Genomic DNA, 23,233 nt, shown 5'->3' with positions numbered 1-23,233 from the left:
TCCCAGTGGGTCACCCATCATGGGATTGCTCTAGCCCCCTTCTCGCTTAACTTTGGAGTTCTGATAGAACCCAAAGTCAGTGAGCTCCCAAAAAGCCTCGTGCTAGGTAGGGATGGAAATATACATATAAGGATCACTCCCCTCGGCGATGTGGGATCTTACAATCCACCCCCTTAGGGGCCCAACGTCCTCGTCGAGACACCACGGCCAGGGTTAGGCTCTGGTACCAAATTGTCACAACCCGGCCCGGGCCCCCACCACATCCCAGGCTCAACTTCACCGTAGCACGATATTGTCCGCTTTAGGCCCCGACCACGCCCTCACGATTTTGTTTTTGGGAACTCATACGAGAACTTCCCGATGGGTCACCCATCCTAGGAATGCTCTCACGCGCTACTCGCTTAACTTCGAAGTTCCTACGGAACCCGAAGCCAGTGAGCTCCCAATAGGCCTCGTGCTAGGTAGGGATGAGAATATACATATAAGAATCACTCCCTTAGACGATGTGGGATCTTACAACTCGGGACTAAACTTTTGAACTGATTAATTATGTCATAAAAAAAAAGTTATTATATGTTGAAACAAGCTACTAAACAAATTTTAGAATTTATTATGGAGTGCTAGCTAAAATATTAGAGGAGCAAAATAATAATTGGCTTCGTCTGTGTTGTGCTTTTATTTTTAATGGTATTGGTACTCTTTGTTTCTTCAATTAATCGATATTACTTTGCACTTATGATTCTGTAATGCGAGGTGTTCAAACATAATCGTTTTATTAACAGTGTAATAGATAGTCCACGGTGTGAAAATAAACTTTTTTTAGTAATAACAATGTCATTATGTAATATGTAATGTTATACAAAGATGTTTGTATAATAATTCTTTTAATCCTTTTTGTCTTTTTAAAGATGGATAATAAAGCATGGTTAATTTGTGTATGGTACTCTATTCTGTATCCAGTTGCTGTCAAGGCTGGTGGAGACAAAGAGGTTTTGTACGGGCTCCCATGACTCAAATTTCATACAAAGACCATCTTAATCCTGTAATCACATGCAAAGAAAAATCTAATGGTCCATTTCACATTGATCCAAAAAAAATAATTTCTTGCTTTCTGAGATGACAGGGAAAGTACTAATTAGGCCGAACTTGACAACTTATACTTGTTCAAAGTATACATAGATACCCAACAGGGCAATTAGAATCATCGAGGCCATTACATATGCCGGCAGACAATTATTCACAGCTATATGATTCTAATGAATACTAATCGATAATGATTTTCTAGAACGTAATTGCAATCCTGGGGATACCTGGGTGGGTTTTTTGGACTTTTACCTGATATTTATATTCAGTCTAGTCAACAGTCCGTAATCTAAAGAAACATTTGTTTAGAAAATTAAGAGAAGCCTCTGAATTTTGAGTGACGATTATGGCACATAAACTATCACTTAGCACTTCAGCAGGTTCGTTACCATCTGATATCTCGATTTGATAATTATGAAAGATTTAACTTTCAATCTTTTTTCAAGGGATTTTTTCTTGCCAAATGTATGGTTAAAGGGTGGTATTATCTAGACCTGGCAATTTCGTACACGACACGAAAATAACGGGTTTCAGGTCAACACAATAACTAATCGGGTCATTATCGGGTCACACCATAATAACCCGTTAATAACAGGTTTACACGAGAGTGACAAGCGGGTAACCTGTTTCGACACGATAAGAAAAAAGTTATTTTGATGATTTTAATTTTTTTAAACTACTAAACAAACTTACTATAAAATACAATAGATATAATGAATATTTATATATTTTTTATTAATTATTATTCTATATAAATTTTAAATTTTAAATTTTATTTATTTATGTATTTTTATAGTATATTATAGGCAAAGACTGAGATTAAAAATCATACAACGCATTAAAAATAAAAATAACAAGTAATTTAAAAATACCAAACACATTAAAAAAATTATAATAATTAATTTACATGTGCGACAAATATGAAAAAAAATATGCAAATGCTCGTAGTCACATCCTCTATGTTTTGAGGATGCGTATATGATCGTTTGAATTTTTAAAAGCATACAAACTCTCATGAATAATATTTTTAAGGGAGTTCAAAATAAACAAAATTCATAATCATTAATGTATAAGTCTAAAAGATGTGAAAGCATAATAAACGTTCATAATTGCATCCTCAACGCTTAGATGATGGTTACATAGCCATTTAGATTTTTAAAACCCTCCAAATCTCATGAACAATGTTTTTTTATTTGAGTGCAAAATTAATAATAATTATTGTAGAAGTGTGAAAAATGTAATCACTCGTAATGAAAAGTTTTACAACTTTCATGAAGGGGTCAACTCTGAAATTTAGTATATATATACTAATTTAGTATTATGTTTTACATTTTTTTGGGTCAAATTATGTTTTTCATTTTCATTTTTATTGGTTTAAAATATATTTTTCTTAACGGGTAACGGGTCAGGTCATATTATCTGTGATATTAATGGGTTGATTTCGGGTCGGGTCATGTTACCCGTTTACTTTAATGGGTATTACACGACATGACCCGTTAAGTTATCAGGCATGACACGAACACGAGAAACATGACACAAATGCTAGGTCTAGTATTATCTAGAGACCAAAATAAAAAAGACTCTAATACTATATGTGAGTTCCACATGATACAATGATAAGAGTTCATCTCTATTAGAGAGTGGACAAACATATCAGTATATATATATATATATATATATATATATATATATATATATATATATATATATTTTTTTTTTTTTTTTGTTAAAAGTTAGAATTTATTATAATCTAATTGAAACATATATATCTTCTGCCAAAATATTAAAGAGAACTTCGGGACCTAAATGAAAAACAAGAAATTCGGGACTCAAAGGATAAACATGTCAATTTTGGTAGTAATGAAATTAAAGGTTCTATAGAGTGCGATGTGGCATGAGATTAGATTGGCAGTTATGTTAAGGTTGTCAGCTAGATTTAGGGTTTAGACTTCTGAAGTATATTTATATCTTCTTCTTAGGGTTTAGACTTTTGAAGTATATTTATATCTTCTTCTTCTTCTTGGTTTGGATTTACATGCTTACAGTGATCATGGACGGAGCCAATGAAGGCTCACTAGGGACAGATGTCCCCATTCAAGTTATTCGTTTATTATCGATTTTACTTTGATTATGAATAAAAAGCATCTATTTGTCTTAAATACGTATTCTTTCTTTGTTTTTCTGGTGGTGCAGGGAGTGCCCTACTTGTTCAAAAATAGAGCCAAACTTTGAAAACTTCGTACAAATGCAAGTCTAAAAATGTTTAAAGTTACACTGTCAAAGGAGCCTCCTTTAGCCCAGTCTGTCTAGAACGGTTAACAGATTAGGAGACTCGAATCCTAATAAGCGCGATAAGGATTGGTGGGATATTGGCACGGGCATATAGTGCATTTAGCAATGCATCATGTGGCCTCCGGAAAGTTTATACAACTAGCAAGGTTGTGGGTTCTGACATTCAAACCCAAGTTTTACACAATTCAAGGGAATAGTCAAAAGAGCGATCCAAAACTTATCAAAGGGTGGCTCTGAACTCTTACCCCAAGTACGACTACTTCTATCGCAAACTAGCATGCTAAATTAAGTATGTTATGTGACATCTAATGTCAACAGGTTTGAAATAGGGCATATAGCGTAGGCAATCCCCAAAAGAATTTTTTTTTTCCAATGGAGCACCTATACGCAGAAGTGCCTTGGTCAAACTAGCTAGGGTAGTCCGATTGGAAACACTTTAGGCCTAACAAAAGGATTCAAAAAGTGCTTCTGACCCATAAGTTGACAACCATGTTTCTAAAGAACTTTTGCTTAAGTTCACTAGAAATGAACAAGCAATCCGGACTTAGGGAAACTCTTTCTGGCACCACGTTGCAAGTATTGAAGTCATTGCCCAAGAAGTGGGGCAAAGCGCGAAGAAACCAACTTCCACTTGTACGATGTTATTAGGTACGATTTAGAACTCTTATGTCCGATGAATGTGTTTCAATAAGTGCAAGAGCTATAGTTTTCTTATGGGTTTAATGTATAATTCTTGGTACCAGAGTAAGCTAGTATTTCGGGTATTGCGATATGAATACTTTATGAATATTAAGTTTGGGAGGCAACGTTTTCCCAAACCAACATTGCCAAAAAGGACTAATGAGCTCTGTTCGGGGCCCACAAACTTACTTATATTCTGCTCTGCCACTTATTTCTTAGATAAAGTTCATTTACTTTAGAGAAATTTATCGGATTAAGATTTCCCCCAAGCAAAGAAAGAATGATAGAAAAAGCTTGGTATTATGACAAAAGTTTGCGAAAAGGGACAGGCTTCCTTCCTAGCTAGAAGTAAGTGCAAATTAGTCATCTTTCCGGAAAGGCCATCTACAGGCACTTGCAACAGAGGAGCAGAAGTTGAGTTTCAGGCAACATAAGGAGTAATAACTTCACTCAATATGGGCGGAAAACTTGATGAAGAAACCAAAGAAGGAAAGTGGGGTTCCGGCTCTAACGATTGGGGTAGTACCATAGGTAAAGGCAGAGGAGACGAAGTGGGCAGCTCATCTGTTGTGGATAATGGGGTAGGTTTACTAAAAGTTGATGGTGGTAAAGCTGCAACGTGCCTCTTTCTTCGAATAGGGTTCCTCTTCTTCCCCGAGACTTTCAAATTGAGTGTTCCTAATCAATAGTTGAGGCTGAAGAGTGGCACCATATGAATAAGAATGAGAATTATCACGGCGTTTTTTCTTATTTTGAATAGACGATAGGGTTGCTACTGATTTGAAGGAATGAGTCTTTCTATGGGCATTATGTGCATTAACCCATCCCGCCTCCTTTATAGAGAATCTTAAATAGTGGAAGATGTTTATGTCTTTCCCATGGTTGCTGAAGCGCTTTAGGGAAATGAGCTACTTCCAGTTGTGGTAAACAGTCGGAATCTGCATTGCCCATCGAATTAAGTCTGGACGACATACGCCGAGGTTAGGCAAATCATCTTTCAAATCTAGGTCAGTTGGTGGACAGGACCAGATTCAGAGTTCGCTAATGTCTCATTCCCAACAACTAGTATATCGTTCTACCAATCTTTATCGTGGTAAATAATGTCCTGGATGTATGTTTCCCAAGCGAGACTAGCTATAGCCGCAAAATAGTAATGGTTATCCAAACTCATCTCATGTTGAGCAACATTCTAAACTCAGGATATCTAACTTAGCCCCGAACCATTAATTCAGTAACTTCAAGCAAGTAAGAAGCCTAAAGGGGAAAAGGGAAAGGTTGCAAATGGTTATGTCATAGCACATCAAAATGCATTTTATAAAAGAAGAGAGAGAAAAACGAAGGCCCATGTCTATTAAGTAAAGGTAAAATCTAGTATATGGACGACAGAGATCTGATGATGGCTGTAAATCAACGCAAATGTCATGGTTAGGTTCCTACTAGACGTTGCAATCATTCAAAATGTCACAATGCTCTTCAATGAAATATTCACTTTCTTCTTGACTATGAACTCTCGTCAAAGGAATGTTATAAGGAGAAACCCTAATCGATTTAAATTTCTTGCTTGAATGCACTATGAGAAAAGATTTAAAGGGAAGAAGGGATTTTGAAATAGGTATGGATAAAAGCTTGGTGCCTTTTTTCGACAATGAGTGACCTAGAAATTTGTGCTAAAGTGAAGAAGTATGATCTAAGAATACGTAAACATCATTTGATGGAATCTTCAAACTATCAAATTCAAATCGACTTACCTTGAGATCAATCGATCTGACGGCTGGGATAAACAAAGAATATTAGAGAATATTTCTCGTTTGTCATCTGTAAGCATCAGACACAACACTTTATCATTATGAACTTTATGGCACGCTACACGAAGGTACACATCCGAATCCAAAATGCTTCCACCTCACATTTATGAAGACTAAACAATATGTATTCCAGCTTACTCTAAAAGGCATGGTCCTTGGATAACAATCCATCTTCAATAAGAATAGGTTGCCTCTTAGACGGATAGTTAGAGGCAATTGTGGAACCCTGATTTTGCAGGGTCAGAGTAAGGCTGATCCAAATGCTGTACCTTAGAAGTATGGCCATGAACTCACTAACTCTGAGCGAAGCTGTATCAGACGGAGTAGTGTGTCACCATCACTCTACTCCAAGGTATTAGGCAGAGTCCTAGCAACTCCGTTGGATGGCTATGCTTGTTATGCAAGACATGCGATCTAATTCTGATATGGACAGAATCAGATCTTATAAGTCTTGGAATCCCAACAACCTAGGGATAGGCGCGCACCACAAGTATACATAACTCCTAAAAGGATGCAATATTTGCTTACTAGATATCCTCTAGGATTTCCTAGTTTAGAACGAGGATTCTATCCTAAAAAGGTCTCTCTCCACACAACATAAATACACCCATCTAGGGTTTATTTACGATACTGCAATCTATACACTTGAATTCTCTTGCCTACTGCTTGAGTCTAAAATCATTCATTAACTCAATCATTGGAGAGCCTTTGGTTGGCACACACACCCCCTACCCAGTTCTAGGCTTGCTCCCGATTGTTTACTGTTTTGCATGTTGCTTAAGTTTACCTAGATTTGTGCTCAACCACTGCTCAAAGAAGTGTGCGAATTTGGTTCTAACATAGGTATTCTACTGAAGCTGAATAAATGGCTATTTCTTCCACAGAAGTTCAAATTGATTAGATTAGGCAATTACTTGCATTTATGTGCATTAATGTTCATGTTCCAACAATCATGTTTGTGACAATTTGTCTGCAATTTCCCTCACATGTAATCTTGCCATGCATCAGAAGAAAAAACACATAGAAATTGATGTTCACTTCGTCCGAGAAAGGGTTGCTAAGCAACTTATGTATATATGCAACTTGTGTCTTCCAATGAACAATTGACTGATATATTGACTAAAGAACTATCATTGCCAATGTTTCATACACACTGTTGCAATCTCAGGCTTAGACATTCCTCTCCTGAGCTTGAGGGGGGATGATAATAGTATAAATGTAATGAAATCAATTGTTCTATAGAGTGCCATGTGGCATGAGATTAGATAGGAAGTTATGTTAAGGTTGCTCGCTAGCTAGCTTAGTTGTTAAGCAATTGTAAGAGATATATATCTCATGTAATAACACTGTCTTTGTAAGTTTCCAATACAAAAAATATACACAAGAATTCTTTCTTCGTCTTCAAGCTTTCTCTCTCTCTGTCTCTCTGTCTCTCTCTCAGAATGTTCTTCTTCTTCCACTATCTGTAAATATATGCAACGATCTCGATCTATTGCTTTACAAATTTTACGTCTACAAATAATTTTATTGTTAGTTAAACGCCTTAAGTGGTTAAGGCCACTAACTAATTTGATACTATGTCTACATTTGAACTACTACAATACTACCAATCAACAATAATATTATCTCCAACTTGCCTAAACAACCATATACAAAGGATAACAGACATTTTATTTTTAGATATTTGCATGAGACTTTTTTCATTCTTCAACATCATCTTAACAAAAAAAAAAAAAAATCATAGATCTTCAACTGCACATAACATGAAAGTTCCTTGTTTATAATAAGAAGAGTGGAATAACCAATTATTTCATTGGTAATCAATGGCCAAATTGACCATTTGAAGAATAAATTAAACTCAATAATTGAAGTGACAATTACGCTTTAATCTAGTAAGCAATCAATATTATTCCACAAGTTAAACCATTTTACAGAAGGAAAAAAAAAATTGCAAAAACGAAATCCAATAATATTAGACTAAATAAAAATTTAAAAGAAAAAAAAAACTGTAAAGAGAAAGCCGAGTAAAAGTATAGACATTCTGTCCTTCCTTGCCCATAGCAATGGCTTCGTCTTGAAGGACATACTTCTTCCAAAACGGGTGCTTCTGCCAAATAGTATGCATTTCTTCAATCAAAGCGCCTTTAGTTTCTGGCAAAAACTTGTAGATGAAGATATTCAAGATTACAACCCAGACTGCAAAGAAGAAGAACAAGCCGAAATTAAAGTGACAAAGCATTATGGTGAAAACTTGAGCTACAACAAAGGTAAAGATCATGTTGGTAGCGACGTTGATGAATTGTGCAACTGACTTTACTTCATGAGGGAAAAGTTCACTTGGCATCGACCATCTTAGAGGTCCCCTAGACAAAGCAAATCTAGCAACATATATACAGATGCAGGCCACCAAACCATCAGCAAATCCCTTGGACAATACACCAGGGTTGCCACTAACTCCAAATTTAAGAGCCATTGCAATCCAATAATCATCTATAAATTCCAAAAAGTATAACAATAATCAGACACGAAGTATAACACAATAATAAGACACAAAGCATAATAATAATAATAGTAATAACAACAACGAGGTTAAATTGAGGTTTTTGTTTATGAAAATTAAGAAGCAACAATGAAAAACCAAAAGAAAAATTGAGAAGAAAAAGGAATTCAATTTATAGTATACACCTGAGCAAGGAACATTTGAGCACCACCCATTAAGAAAAGGGCCCTCCTTCTAACCCTATCAACAATGAAAATTGAAACCAGGGTTGCTACGGCATGAACAACGTTGGTGGTCATGGACAACACAAGACAAGAGCATAAAATCGGATCGCATTCATGCCAGTGAGTTGCTGAAAGGCGAGAATTGCAAGTGCAAAAACAAGGAGGCCTGTATTTCTTGGACAACAAGCTTGCCTAGTGGGGTTTGACCAACTTGGATGCATCATTGGCCACGACCAGGTCATCAAACTCTTTGTCAACATTGGCAAAACTTCTAACTCTAAGGAGTTGAGGTTTATCTTCTTCATTATTTCCGCGATCAACCAAAGTGTTTGGAGTTTCCGGTAAAATTAACGCGCCGATTATGATCACAATTGTAGGGACTACAACACCACCCAAACTCAAACGCTATCCCCAGCCTCCTTTGATCTCAGCAAACAAATAGTTTATAACACCAACAACAAGTATTCCAAGAGTTATTGACAATTAGAACATCATGTTTAGAGGGCCACTGTATTTGTATAGGCCAGAGACATAAATTGGCACAGACTGCATACAAAAATTGAAAATTTTAAATAAAGCCTAAGACAAAATTAACCTCAACCAAATTTAAGATAAAAATATTAATATTGAGTATAGACCACATTTAGGAACTATATCATATTGATGAATCTACGAAAATCCAGCAATATATTGTCGAATTATGATATCAATTTCACCTTCAATAATAATAATACTAAATGTTGATGAAAAAAATAGTAAACTTAAAATAAGTAAAGTATTTATAATTCATAATTGTGTAATGTACGGTATGTACCTAGTTGGTGACACACCCCGACCTAGAATGTCCACTAAGACCACAAATCGAGTCATGCTGGCCGACATCAGGAAGGTGACGAAGCCATAAAGTGTGATAATGTATAAAATGTGAATAAATTAAAATCTAAAAGTGCCTAAGCACACGAGTGCGCGATGAGCAGGTCTGGACCCATTTCACGCGTGATACAGAGCATAGGTATAGTACAGTAAGGTAAGATAATGATTATACCATCATAAGAAGACATTTGTACTGAAAAGTGCCACAAATCCTTGTCGATACGGAACTCATGCTACTAGAACCTGGAGGGGTGCAAAAATAGAAAGTGTGAGTGGGTGAAACAAAACTTTTCAAACCAATTTCAATTACCAAAGGCAATAACCAACCCCTTCATCGTAACACCTGTATAATTTCCTAGAAAATAACAGGCGTGACAATAATTCAAACCATAACCAAAATAACAATCTCACAGTTATGTCGTGTCAAATACCTCAACAAGAATAAGTAACCCAGATGAAATAAATCAATATGAAATAGTATATCAGCCGGATCCACCTATTATGGCCTGTACGGCTGAATCAATAGCTCATCAACATACTAGCCAGAGTCACCTCACGTGACCTATATGACTTATCCATATCTCATCAAACAATGCTAGCACATAAGTCGGAGTCACTTATAGTCGCCTGTACGACTTAATCAATATCTCATCACATATTCATCAATCAATGCTAGCATATAAGTCGGAGTCACCAATAGTGACCTCTACGACTTAATCAATATCTCATCACATATCTCATCAATCAATGCTAGCATATAAGTCGAGTCACCTATAGTGACTTGTACGACTTAATCAATATCTCATCACATATCTCATCAATCAATGCTAGCATATAAATCGGAGTCACCTATAGTGACAACCTATACGACTTAATCAATATCTCATCACATATCTCATCAATCAATGCTAGCATATAAGTCGGAGTCACCTATAGTGACGACCTGTACGACTTACTCAATATCTCATCACATATCTTATCACATATTGCATCAATCAATGCTAGCATATAAGTCGAAGTTACCTATAGTGACTTGTACGACTTATCCATAGCTCATCAAACATGCTAGCATATAAGTTAGGAGTCACCTATAGTGACCTATACGACTTATTCATAGCTCATCAAATATGCTAGCATATAAGTTGGGAGTTACCTATAGTACACCTATACAACTTATCTATAGCTCGTCAAACATGCCTGCACACAAGGCAGAACCACCTCTAGTAGTTTGTATGACAAGACTGGGTGAAAATAAATACGCTTTAAGTGCTACGATCACGTGAAAACTGTGCGAATAATCGCGGGTCACCTACGAGTCGGAACCGCCTATAGTGGTCTGTACGACAGGACTGTGCACCTACCTTGGATCCAAAGTGAACGTAAGGTGCGGGAGGTGAACATCACGTGATGGACTGTGCCCTGGCCACGGGCGGGAGCACTAACACTAAGGTGCAGGTTATGAGCTTTCATCACATCTCACATAATCATGAATTCACTTAATCAATCAATAACTCACTTGGTACTTACATGAGCGTCTTACGTTCACCTTTGCACTTCAAAGCATTCACAATAATTATGTGCAGATAATATACATATGGATATGCCATGATGCAATCTAAAACACAACCATAACATAGTGTTCCCAAATATATATATATATATATATATATATATACACATGTATATATATAACATGGTGTGAAATGCATAATCTGTAATGCCCCACTTCCAAACTATTTATTTTTGGGAATAATTATCGGTGATAAGCCCCAGTGATAAGCCCCAACTAGACATTAGTTTAATTAACTATCATTACTTACGTTTCCTTACTTCAATTTCTTGATTCTTCACACATTGATTTATGAACAACATTTAACCACCAAATCATAAGGTTAAATCTCACATTTTCCACCAATGTCCCTCACATTGCTCAATTCCCCAAACAAGGCTATTGTCCAATTATTTAGTCTCATTTATTATATGGCTGCATCTAATGTTTCGTTAAACTGCCTACGTACCTTAAACAGGGATCAAGCCAATCGTAGTTCAAAGTAATTATTTGTAGGTAACATGCATAAATCAATTTAGAAGTGTTTGTGGAACTATCAATTATATACATATGATAAAAAGGGAAAGACCCACTCACTTGGAGTCTACTGTATGATTCTATAGCACGCACATTGAAGTGTCCCGAACGATTGGCGCCTATGACCAAGGCCAATTTGGTCGGTAAGAGCTTCAATTTTATATAAATTCTTCGGAAACCCTAAATAGGGTGTGCTTCGATTCGACCTCCATGCTCACTCCAACGCCAATTTGACCTCCATGCTTCGATTCGACCTCCATGCTCACTCCAAGGCCAATTTGGTCGATAATATGCTTCAAATCATGGCGGAATGAAACCCAACCCGTGTGCCCCATTTTGCATAGTTTTACCCAAAATTCACCAATTTCCACCCAATTTCCACATGAAAATGGAAAAGGGATTGGTTGGCCTCGAGGTAAGGGTCATTTTGACACTAACCTTGTCGTCCTAGGAGGCCGGAGATGGGAGAATTCACCGGGTCGAGTCACAAGTTGAGGTAAACCCGATTTCCCCCTTTTTCTTTTCTCCCCCTTTCTCCTCCTTGCTCTCCTCTTTGGTTGGTCCCTCACTTCTCTTCTCTTTCTGATTGGGCAGCAGCCCTTCCCTTCTCCTCCTTTCTTCTTCTCCCCCATTCCTTTTTATTTTTCTTCTCCCTTTCTGTCACATGCACACACACACACAAACACATGTCCTCCTAATTTAGCATACATTAATATAATATAAATAGAATAGTTATTTCTTCAAAATACTTTCGGTTCGTAAGTCCAAATTCACTTCTGCTTGCGCTTACTCATTCATATCATTAGTACTTCAGGAATACGCTAAAAGAATATTTAGTACGTCTCACAACACGTGGGTCAATGAAAGTCAAAACCTTCACCTCTAGGGCATTCTCGTAAATTCACATTTTAAAATTTATAACATAATAAAATTTGGGACGGGTTGTCACAATTGGCACATCCAATGCCAAAACTGAGGAGTAGTTGACCGATAATAAGCATGCATATGTATTGAGCACCAGCATTCACAAATACACCAATAAAAAAAAGAATACCACCCAAGAACTTTGTACACCTCCTACCAAACTTTCTAGTTACAGTTGATGGACAAAGACATGAAACCAGAGTAGCTATATACAGTGACGATGTGAAGAGCGTCTAACTTTTTTTTGTCGAACTTGTAGTATTGATCATCGGAAGGCGTAACCGTAGATTCCTTATGGTAAACTGCTGGAAAAAGACATTTTTAAGAAAGAATCCATCGATGTCACACTAGCTACATAATAATCAATGTTAAATGATTGAAGTTGTTAGTTTACAATAAAACAAAATCGAAATTATATGTGATAATATATGTTGCCAAATAACGATATATTTATGGGGCATTTAGACTCAAGGACCTATGTAAGATTACTTATTTATTATAACCGGGATGCTTTTATAAATCTAATTTGAGTCCCTAAATTTAAAACTGATTACCACATCATATTAAATACCCCTGTCCACTTTTATTATTTCCAAATTTTCTTTCTAAAATTCTTAATTTAATCATCAGGCCTTAAAAATTTTGATTTCCACAAATCAAATTTAGCAATTTAAAATGGAAGATTTTTAAAACATTTTGCTAATGAGAATTAACCTGTATATAAAAATTTTAACTGCAAGATTTTTGAAAACATTTTGAAAGTGATCTTTACATACAATGTCTTCTCTTTGGAGAGTGACTGCTCTTGAGTCATTTGGTGGGAAAGACACCAAAACATTTTCTCCCTAGAAATTGATTGATCTTGAGTCATTTGGTGTGAAAGACACCAAAGCAAGTATGTAGGTGCTCAATAGAGGCTAAGTCCACCAAAATGTGATCAACCAGAAGTTCTCATACTCATATCATTTGAGAACTCACTAGTTGGGATAATGCAAAGTAGTCCTTTGAAATGAGGTATCATAGTTTTCTTGTGGTTATTTGGCTATGTTAAAGGCCTTCCATTAGAGTGTGTCCATGGAATAGTTGGGGTTAAGCTACTTAATTATGTACACATGTGAATGCACAACAAAGGATCTTTAACTTTCAAACCATTAAGGAGAATACTCTATGATGTTATTAAGAATATCTGGTCAGAGTATGAATATTATTTAGGAAGAATATCTGGTCAGAGTATGAATATTATTTAGGAAGTATGTTCCAAACCACTTTCAAGGTAATCATATAGACAAGAGAATCACATTGGATAGTAGACATGAATAAACTATCACCCAAACAATGTAATCAAGAGTATTTATTTAGAGAAAGAATGTAGTGCCTTGTAATCCCAAATTGAATAGGTTCTTCAACCTCCTCTACTTTGCTTGGTAGCCATGACATACTGCTAGGTGTTATTCATGGTTTTGTGGAAGCCTTGATGATTAGCAATCACTATGGGAGAATTGAAAGTAAGTTTCAATTCACAATCAATAATCAAGAGTTCTAATTGCCCATTGCCTCTCTAAAAAGAACCTAATGTATTGTACACCATGTAAAGTAATGATTGAAGAATATAACGAAGTTAAGTAAGAGCAATTAAATGGTTTAATTATTTATGGCTAGGATTATATTAATATGTTAATTAATCAAACGAATAAATTCGTTTTAGACCTTGAATTAGTGTTGTGCCGTAAGGTCCACGGGATTTGAATAGTTAGGCTTATTAACTTAAGTTGTATGACAACTTAACAACAAAATTCAAGAAGCCCAAAAGACCAAAGGCTTTGGGATGGCTAGCCATCAAACGAAGGAAATGAGAATTTCATTTATGCCACTTGCATGCAAGTGGGTACATAAACATTTTTTAGCCCTTTCCCTTACCAGGAGGTTTTCCAGAGGAAAGAAGGAGCACACAACACTCTCTTCTCACTCTATAAGGCAAGCTACATGGGAGAAGAACACTAGCATCTTCTTCCTCCTATGTCACTCATCTTGTTGCTCAATCATCCTTGGTGTCAATAGTTAAGGGTCTTCTACTTTAATGGCTTTTGGAGAATCCATTCAATTAAGCATCCAAATTCAAGGAGCAAAGTGATGAAGATGAAGGCTATGGAGTTCAACTAAAGGAGAAGAATGAAAGTCATTACTTTGGGTGATTATCCTTTGCAAAGCATAGAGGATCTTCAAAGGTATAAAGATTTCTCAACTCTCTTTGTGATTTAGAATTGGGTCTTTGGTCACAATTACTAGACTTTGAATGTCTTGGTTAAGTTTTATATTTTAATGCATACAAGCATGCTTTCACCATTTAATTGTTAAATGCATGCATATATGTTGCTGCATGAACTTATTGTATTCAAAAGTTATCCTTCATCTTGTTGCGTCGTGGGCATGTTAGAAGGGTTGGGCCTCTTCTCTTTGCTTTGCTGGAGCTGACGTCTACTCACCTCGAGCCTACACAAATGGGGATTGGGTTGTAGCATCTGGGATCTTAAATTATGCTACAAAGACTACAACTGCTGCTATTTGTGCCTAAGCTTGCTGGGGTTGCAAGTTCTGGGGTGCTACAGTGGTAATTACAATGCTCCACAGTGGCGGCAAGGATCCTCCAGTCATCAAGTTTAACTGCGAGGAGCTGCAGCATGGGCCACGTTAAGGTATCCATTGTTTAATCCATGTCCAAGTACATAAGGTGTATCGTATTGGAAACGTGCCCTAAAGTCAATCATATGATGATACTTTACGGACATTTCACATGTTAAACTAATCTAGTTTAATAAGAAGGACAAAGATTATTGTTTAAAGCCGTCTCATATAAATGTTATATGCTTAAACGATAAATCCAAAGAATATGTAATTGGGAGAATGTGATCTAAAGAAGTTAGATTCATGAGACCATTCTCTTTCGTATACATATCCTAAACGTTCCTAATCATAGGATTGTGAATTGGGCAGTGACTGGTCTCGAGTCATTGGTGTGACTAACACCGAGACAAGCATGTAGGTGCTTAATAGAGAATGAGTCCACTGAACGCGATCAACAAGGAGTTCTCATACTCATGTCACATGAAAACTCATGGTTGGGATAATTTAAAGTAGTCCTTCGACCTGAGGCATCATATTTATCTTATGGTTAGGTCCTTGATCTTTGACTATGTCAAAGTCACTCTGTCAAAGGGTGTCCACGGTATAGTTGGGGTTAAGCCACTTAGCCATAGAAGCAAGTGAATGTGTAACAAGGGATCTCTAACCTTTAAACCAATTGAGGGAGAATACTCTATGATATGATTAGGAATCTCTAGCCAGAGTATGAATGAGATTTAGGAATTCGTTCCAAATCACATTCAAGGTAATCATATAAGTAAGAGAATCACATTGGATAGTAGACATGAATAAATTATCAAATTAAACAATGTGGTCAAGAGTAATGTATTAGAGAAAGACAGTATTGCATTGTAATCCCAAACTGAATAGGTTTTCCACCCCTTCTGATTAGCTTGGGTAGCCATGACATACTGCTAGGTGTCACTCATAGTTTATGGAAGCCCTAAAGGTGTATAATCACTAAAGGGAGAATTGAAAAGTAAGTTTCAATTCACAATCGATTTGAAGAGTTCTAATGGATCGTACACCGTGTAAGGTAGAGATTAAAGAAACAACGGAGATGAGTAAGGATAATTAAATGGTTTAATTATTTATGATTAAGATTAATTAATATGTTATGTTAATTAATCAAACAAATAAGTTCGTTTTAGACATCGGTTTAGTTTTGGGCCTCAACGCCCAATGGGCTTTGAATGTCAAGTCTAACAACTCAAGTTGCATGAAAACTTGAAAACACAAAGGGCATGAAAGCCCAATGAACCCACATGGCTTCCCATAAAGAGTGTATGGGAGAATTGGTTTTAATTTTAATTATGCCACTCAATGTTAGTGGATATAGAAAGGAAATTATAACCCATTCTTAAAAGGGTTTTCTAGAAAGAAAAGAGAAAAACACAAAAGCTCTCACTTCTCTTAGGAGGCCAGCCACCCTAGGAAGAATGGACTAGTATCCATTTCTTCCTAGGTCACTCATCTCTTCCTCAATGCTCTCCTTGGTGTGGAAACTTAGAGGTTCCCTTTCTTGAGAACTTGGAGAATCCATTCCTTCATCCATATCCAAGAAGTCATGGAGCCAAGAAGCAAAATTCCTCCATCCACATCCATGGAGCCAAGAAGCAAGGAGACAAAGGAAAGAAGGCCCTCACATGGGTGAATATTCTTGGCTAAGTAAAGAGGTGTTGCAAAGGTATAAACTTTCTCAACTCTTTTCTTTAAGATTTAAGTTGAGTCTTGGTTCACCACAACTACTACGCCTTAAATTTCATGGGTAAAGTTTTTTTTTTTTTAGTGCATACAAGCATGATTCTGCCTTTAATTGTTAATTGCATATATAGATGTTGCTTAAATGAACATATGCCCTGAAAGTCAATCTTTGGAAGAAACCTTTCAGGACAATGTCTGAATGTATGGTTAAGTCTAATACATCAAAAGGGGCAAAGTCAATTATTAGGACTATCTCAATGAACAATCGACATCCAAAATAGTGAGTCCATGGACAATGGATCGATGGAAGACATAATCTAAAGATGTTAGACTACATAGACCTTCTTCACATAACCATAATGTCCAAAACGGTTCCTGGTCATAAAATTGTTACAGATGTCTACTTCAATTGGAAAAATGGCAAGTCTCAAGCCATTCGTGTAGAGACACTAAGACAAATATGTAGATGCTCCTTAAGGGAATGAGTCCACTAAACACAATCAAACAAGAGTACTTGCATGAAGGTCTACTCACATGTCAAGCAAGTAACTCCACTAGTTGGAATAATGTAAGTAGTCTTTTGACCTGAGACATCACAGTTGTCCAGTGGTTAGGTCTTTGATCTTTGATGGTGTTAAAGGCATTCCATTCGAGAGTGTCCATGGAATTGTTGAGGTTAAGTTGCCTAATCATGTAGACATGTGAATATTCAACAAGGAATCTCTAATCCTTGGTACGAGATGAAGAATACGCTAAGATATGATTCGGATCTTCGGTCGAAGCATCGAGCATAATGATGGAAGGCATTCCTATACGACTCAATTATTTCATATGACATAGTGTAATCACATTAGGGGTTTGACATAAAGTATCCATACATTAGTAATGTGATTAAGAGTATTGATTTAGAGAAGGATCGAATTACATTGTAATTCAACTGAATAGGTTCTCTGACCAAATTCTACATTAACTTAGGTAGCCATGATATATGGTTAGATGTCACTCATGACTTGTGGGTCCTTCTTGATAATTGAATAAGTAATCATCAAAGAAGAAGGAGAATTAAAAGTAAGTTTTAATTCACTAAGTGATTGGATAAATACAAATCAATTGGATTGGTACCAATCACCTCACTACCTCGCTAATTAGAACATAAAATTATTGTACACCAATACACACTTGTGGTGAGACAACTAAAGGATGATGGAAGTAATTAATTGGATTAATTAAGTGCTATGATTAATTAGAAAGTCTAAAGAAATCATAGAAGCAATGAAAGATCGTTTCAGGCTTAAAGAAAAAGTTAGGGTTCATTCAGGCCCATTGGACCGAAACCCATTGGGCTTTTTTATTCAAGCATAGGATGACATGAAATGATAAAAACCCAAAGTCCAAACCAACACTAAGTGGCTGGCAAGGATGAGGAAAGAAGAGAGAGAAAGGGTCAATTAGTTGACTTACTTCTTTTACCTTTATAAAGGGAGTTTAATGAAAAAGTTTCATTAGGGCATTTGTGTGTTATTTTTAACAAGAGAAAAATAAGTCTTTCTCTCTCTCTCTACACACACACATAGCCGACCACCAAGAGGAGAAAATAGCTAATCATCTCTTCTCCTTCTAGTTATTCCAACATCCATCTCACTAAACTAGTGGGTGTGAATCTTTAGAGGTCTTCTATACTTGGAGGCTTAAGAAGAACAATGGAGCTCTAAATCTTTAAGGTGGAGGAAGCAAGGAGGAGGCTAGACTCAAGGAGTTCAAAGAGCAAAGAGCTTGGAGGTGGTCCATCATTGGTCTAAAGTCTAGATCAAGAGGTATAAAACTCAAACTTCACTTTGTTCTTCAATATTTTGTTTGATGCATCATATATAAACCTATGCTTCTTGAAGGGAATTTGCATGACTATAGATTTGATAATATGTGATAATATGCTTCCACTGCTTATGTATATAAATTTAGAATTGTATATGCATGCTAGTCACTAGAAATCCCATAGAAATCTCAAAATTTCCCTTCAAGTGGTATAAGAGCCAAAGGTTTATATTTGATGTGCCCTTTTGGATTTTATACAAATGGGTTTTTTTGATTTTATGTTTGACATATTATTTCTTCATTCTAGATATGGTTAACCTTTGTTTTTCAAGTGTTTGAGAAATGTATTTTCAAGAGTTGAAAAGAATTGTATGCAAAAGTGTTTTGGACGCATGGATGAAGAGTGAGTTTTGCAAAAATTTGGGGCTTTTTTACCCTAGGGGAGGGCACGGTTTTGGGGAGATTTTTTGGCTTGTGTTTGTGTTTTATTTTGAGTCACACACACATACTTTTAAGCTAGAAAGTCAAGGCCTTGTCACTTTTGTTTTTGGTTTGAAAAACCACCAAAAAAGTGCAAATCTTGAAATTGTTTTCATGGTTTTGTTCTTGATGTTCATATCTTTGTTCTTGAAGTTCATACTTTGATTTTGTATTTGGGTATTAAACTTTCTATTAAGAACTTTCCTTGTTTTTCTCCATCCTAGACTAGACTAGGAGACCATACCCAAATCATACCTTTAAGGTCAACAAGTACAAAAAGGTTACAAGGAAAAGAATGAGCTCTTATTTTCTTTTGAAATAAAGGGAAAAAGTTTTACCTTCTCCCTCTCCCCATCACCATAACCAGCCATACCTAATGATGAGCCCTTTGTGGGCTCTTTTGCAATTTTAAAAGGTTGTTTATACTTTATAGTATTTACGATTTGACCCATAACTTTTAATATTTGCATTTTGGCCCCACCTCACTAGAGGACAAAAATATATTGATATTTATTTTTGTTTGTAGTTTAAACTCATCATAAAATTATACCCATATGTACTAAATTTAATTGATTATGTTGCATTCCAATTTAATTATTTAATGTGATTTAGAAAAATGGTTGACTATGGACTTGTGCCTTGAATGATAATTGAGCTATGAGAAAGGCCGCTAAATTCAAATGGTTTGAACCTTGGGAATGTATTTTAATTACTATTTCAATTGGACCACAACACCTTAGACGTTAATCTTTCTCTCCCTCTTAGTATATGTAATTTGTAGGAATTTGTACAAATCGGTTTGTAATTCTCATTACTTCTCTATGAGTTGATTCCCTCTAGTGCTAGACTAGAGTTTCTTTACACTACAACATATCAGCTCATTTACCACGACAATTTTATCACGGGCTTTGTAAGCCCATTATAAAAAGTACAAATTCACCACAGGCATAATAAGCATGTGATGAATAACGACTTTTTATCACAGTCAAATTTTAGTCCATTATAAAATAATAGTAAATGACCACAGACAATGTTGCACGTTGTAAATATACCAAGTCACCATGAACAATACTCATGATCAATATTGTTAATTTCCACATCATTTTTCTTTCGTCTACCACAGGCAATACTCATGATCAATATTATTAATATCCACAGCTCTTTTCTTTCGTCTACCACGGACATCATGTGTGAGAATCATTTATACTTGAATGAAATTAAACATTTAGAGAAGGCAACAAGCCAAAATTTTGAACATCTTTAAAATTGAAATTTTCACATAACTCTCGCACAGTTCCCAAAGTATAAAGGAAGTGAAACAGTTAATCTCATCAATCAAACACTCGTCTCTGCAGTTTGAAGAAGAATCGAGGTCGACCAGATTGTTGTCTCCTTCCTGTCCTTCCTAGTTCAAAGAAGAACTAAGGTCGAGCTTCACGTTTCTGTGAACTCTCTCAACACTCTCTTTTTCTTTTAGATCTTACTTTTTAAAATCTTGCAGGTAAAGGTGAGCAAAAGATTAAGCGATTTCATCACTTTTGCAACAACAAAAAAAGAGAGGAAAAGGTGATGATTTCAATCCCAAATACCCTCCTTATGTCACGTTGCTACTTCAATTTATGTTTTTGTTTTCTCTGCGATTGCACGTTGCTCTCTTCATAAAATATGCAGATATGAACACATCTAGAACATGGGTTGAATGAATTGGGATTTTTCATATTTCAAAATTTCATTTTCTGGAGAAAGGGTTCAGCAATTTGGGATTTTTTTGTCATCCAAATTTGTGTTTCCTACAGAATGATATTATGTTGTAAGTTCTTATATTTTGAGATGGGTATTTATTAGCTCTCTTGAAGAAATTTGTTTATATTTTTTGGGTGATGGGTGAGGTTTTTTCAATCGTCGTTGCCAACGAATACTTTCATTGCTAATAATGCCATTTTTAAGGAAAATACTTTCATATGCTAAGATTGTCATCCTTGATTTTTTTCTATTTTCAGGAGAAAAATCAACTAGCTTTTAATTTAATCTAATCAATTATAAATTAGAATTTTTTTTTGTGTTTTAATATATAATTTAACACATATTCTATTTATAGATAATGTCGTTTTGGTAGAACGCTATAATGAATCTTTATTTTGTTTTTCCTTTTATTTCGAATCGACTAAAATTTAAAGAAAAAAAAAATGGTTTGCTCGAAAGTAGTCCCGTGGATTTTGATATTGTTGTGGTTGACTTGCCTTTTTATGGTTCATTTGATGAGAACTTACATATCAAAATTAGATGTTTTGGTTACTCTCTTTTCATTAGTTTTTTTATTGTATTCATTGACCAATACTGTGCTTTGATTTTTGAAAATAGAAGGTTATCATTTTTGCTTCTAGGGAGATGCAAAGAAGGTTATCCTCTGCTTCCAGGAAGGATGCTCCCTTGTTTGTTGTGGGTATGAACGAAAAGGAATACAAGCCGGACATCCACATTCTTTCGGCGTACTCCATTATGGGTGTAATGGAGAGAGGAACTCTTTTTCCAAAAGAGAGATTAGTAGTAAAAGTTTTCCCAAAAGATTAGGTAAATAAATAACTCCTGCCCAAGTTTGAATCTCTTTGTTGTTGTGAGTGCTTACTCATTTTCAATGCCAACAATTGTGTAATTTTACTTTTTTTTTTTTTTTTTTTTTTTTGTTTCAATTGTTCATAGGGTAACAACAACATGCTTAGAGTATTTCACTTCAAAGGACTTCGTTTGGAGGTGTTCAAGAAAAAGTGAAGTCTTTCAAGTGATGATTTCCTTGTTATTAGTGGCCTATCTGGTGCTTCATGTGTAGTGTGGTATTTTGTAGTAAAAATCAGTGGTGGTGTTGTTAGCTTTGTGCATCTTGTAATAAATTTGAGTATATGATTATTCATGAAATATTGTATTATAGTAAATGTGCAAATTTGTTGATCTTGTATATATTTAAATTATTATTTTTTTTTTAAATTTTGATAAACTTTTTATAACAGGCATTCGCCATGGTCAATTAGTAAACCATAATTGTCATAACGCGTGGTGTTAGATTTTAATTTACCATGAGCTTGGTCCATGATTAGTATCTAATTAACAACGCTCTTTGCCCGTGGTATAAATTAAGACTTTTCATCACGTCTTGATTCCTAACGGGCATAATGTATGTGGTGGATTGCAATCTACCACGAGTATCCACCGTGACAGATGAACTATTTTGTTCTAGTGTTAACTAGTGCTAAGGAGACATTAAAAGGGGTTTTTAATGAGACTAAGAATTGTTGGGTCCAACGCCCTTATTAGCAATGAATGATTGTCTTTCGTTTCTAATGGCTCAATGAAAAATGTTTTAATTGGATTGAAAACACGTAACTAAAACAACACTACCTTCCCTAGATCTTATTAAACAATGTTGGCTCGTTGTTGAATCAACCTTATAAGTCCATAGTCATCCAAAGAGCCTAAGATAACTATAAAGTCCAAATTCAAAAGGAATGCAAACTTCTCTTAGTAGTAGTATATACTTCCAATATTTTGAAAAATTGTTTTGATATTGATTTGTTTTGAGAAAACGAATAGTGAGAGTATCATACGCTACTAAACTAAAATGAACTTAATTAGTAGTTATATATATCTCCAATTTTTTGAAAAATTATTTTGATATTGATTTGTTTTGCGAAAACAAATAGTGGGGATGTCATATACTACTAATCTCATTTTCCTTGGACTAGTAGTTGTAATAGGACACAATTTATTTCAAAATGTTTAAATAAATAAAATGATGAGACCTTAAAATCCCTTAATCAACATCCAATATTAAGTTGAAAGCGTAGAGGTGCTTTGAATACTTCTTCGTGGCCTTCCACCATGGTAGGCTCCAATCATTTATGACTCATACACCGCCTTCACCCTATCATAGGGGAGTTCAAAGTATGTGCTTATACTCAGGAGGAGTCTATTTCAACATTTGATATGGTGAAGGTAGGCAACGAGTATGGCCAACATCATGTCATTGTGAGGTCATACTAGGACCCCTATCTGAACTGGCATGGTGGGTCAAAACTTAACTAAGAGAAATGGTGCCAACATCATATCATTGTCAGGCATTGTTCTCTAGAGGCCA

General features: G+C 35.6%; 1 pseudogene; it reads right to left on the bottom strand.

The window, feature by feature from the left end:
* Positions 1-6,000: 6,000 nt before the first annotated feature.
* LOC137710032 (sugar carrier protein C-like) lies at positions 6,001-15,169 on the bottom strand (annotated as a pseudogene).
* Between the last annotated feature and the right edge of the window lie 8,064 nt (positions 15,170-23,233).

This window comes from Pyrus communis, chromosome 12 (assembly GCF_963583255.1).
Source record: "Pyrus communis chromosome 12, drPyrComm1.1, whole genome shotgun sequence".
NCBI classification, from domain to species: Eukaryota; Viridiplantae; Streptophyta; class Magnoliopsida; order Rosales; family Rosaceae; genus Pyrus; species Pyrus communis.
Note: the sequence above shows the minus strand (reverse complement) of the source record. Positions and strands in the feature narration are given on the sequence as shown.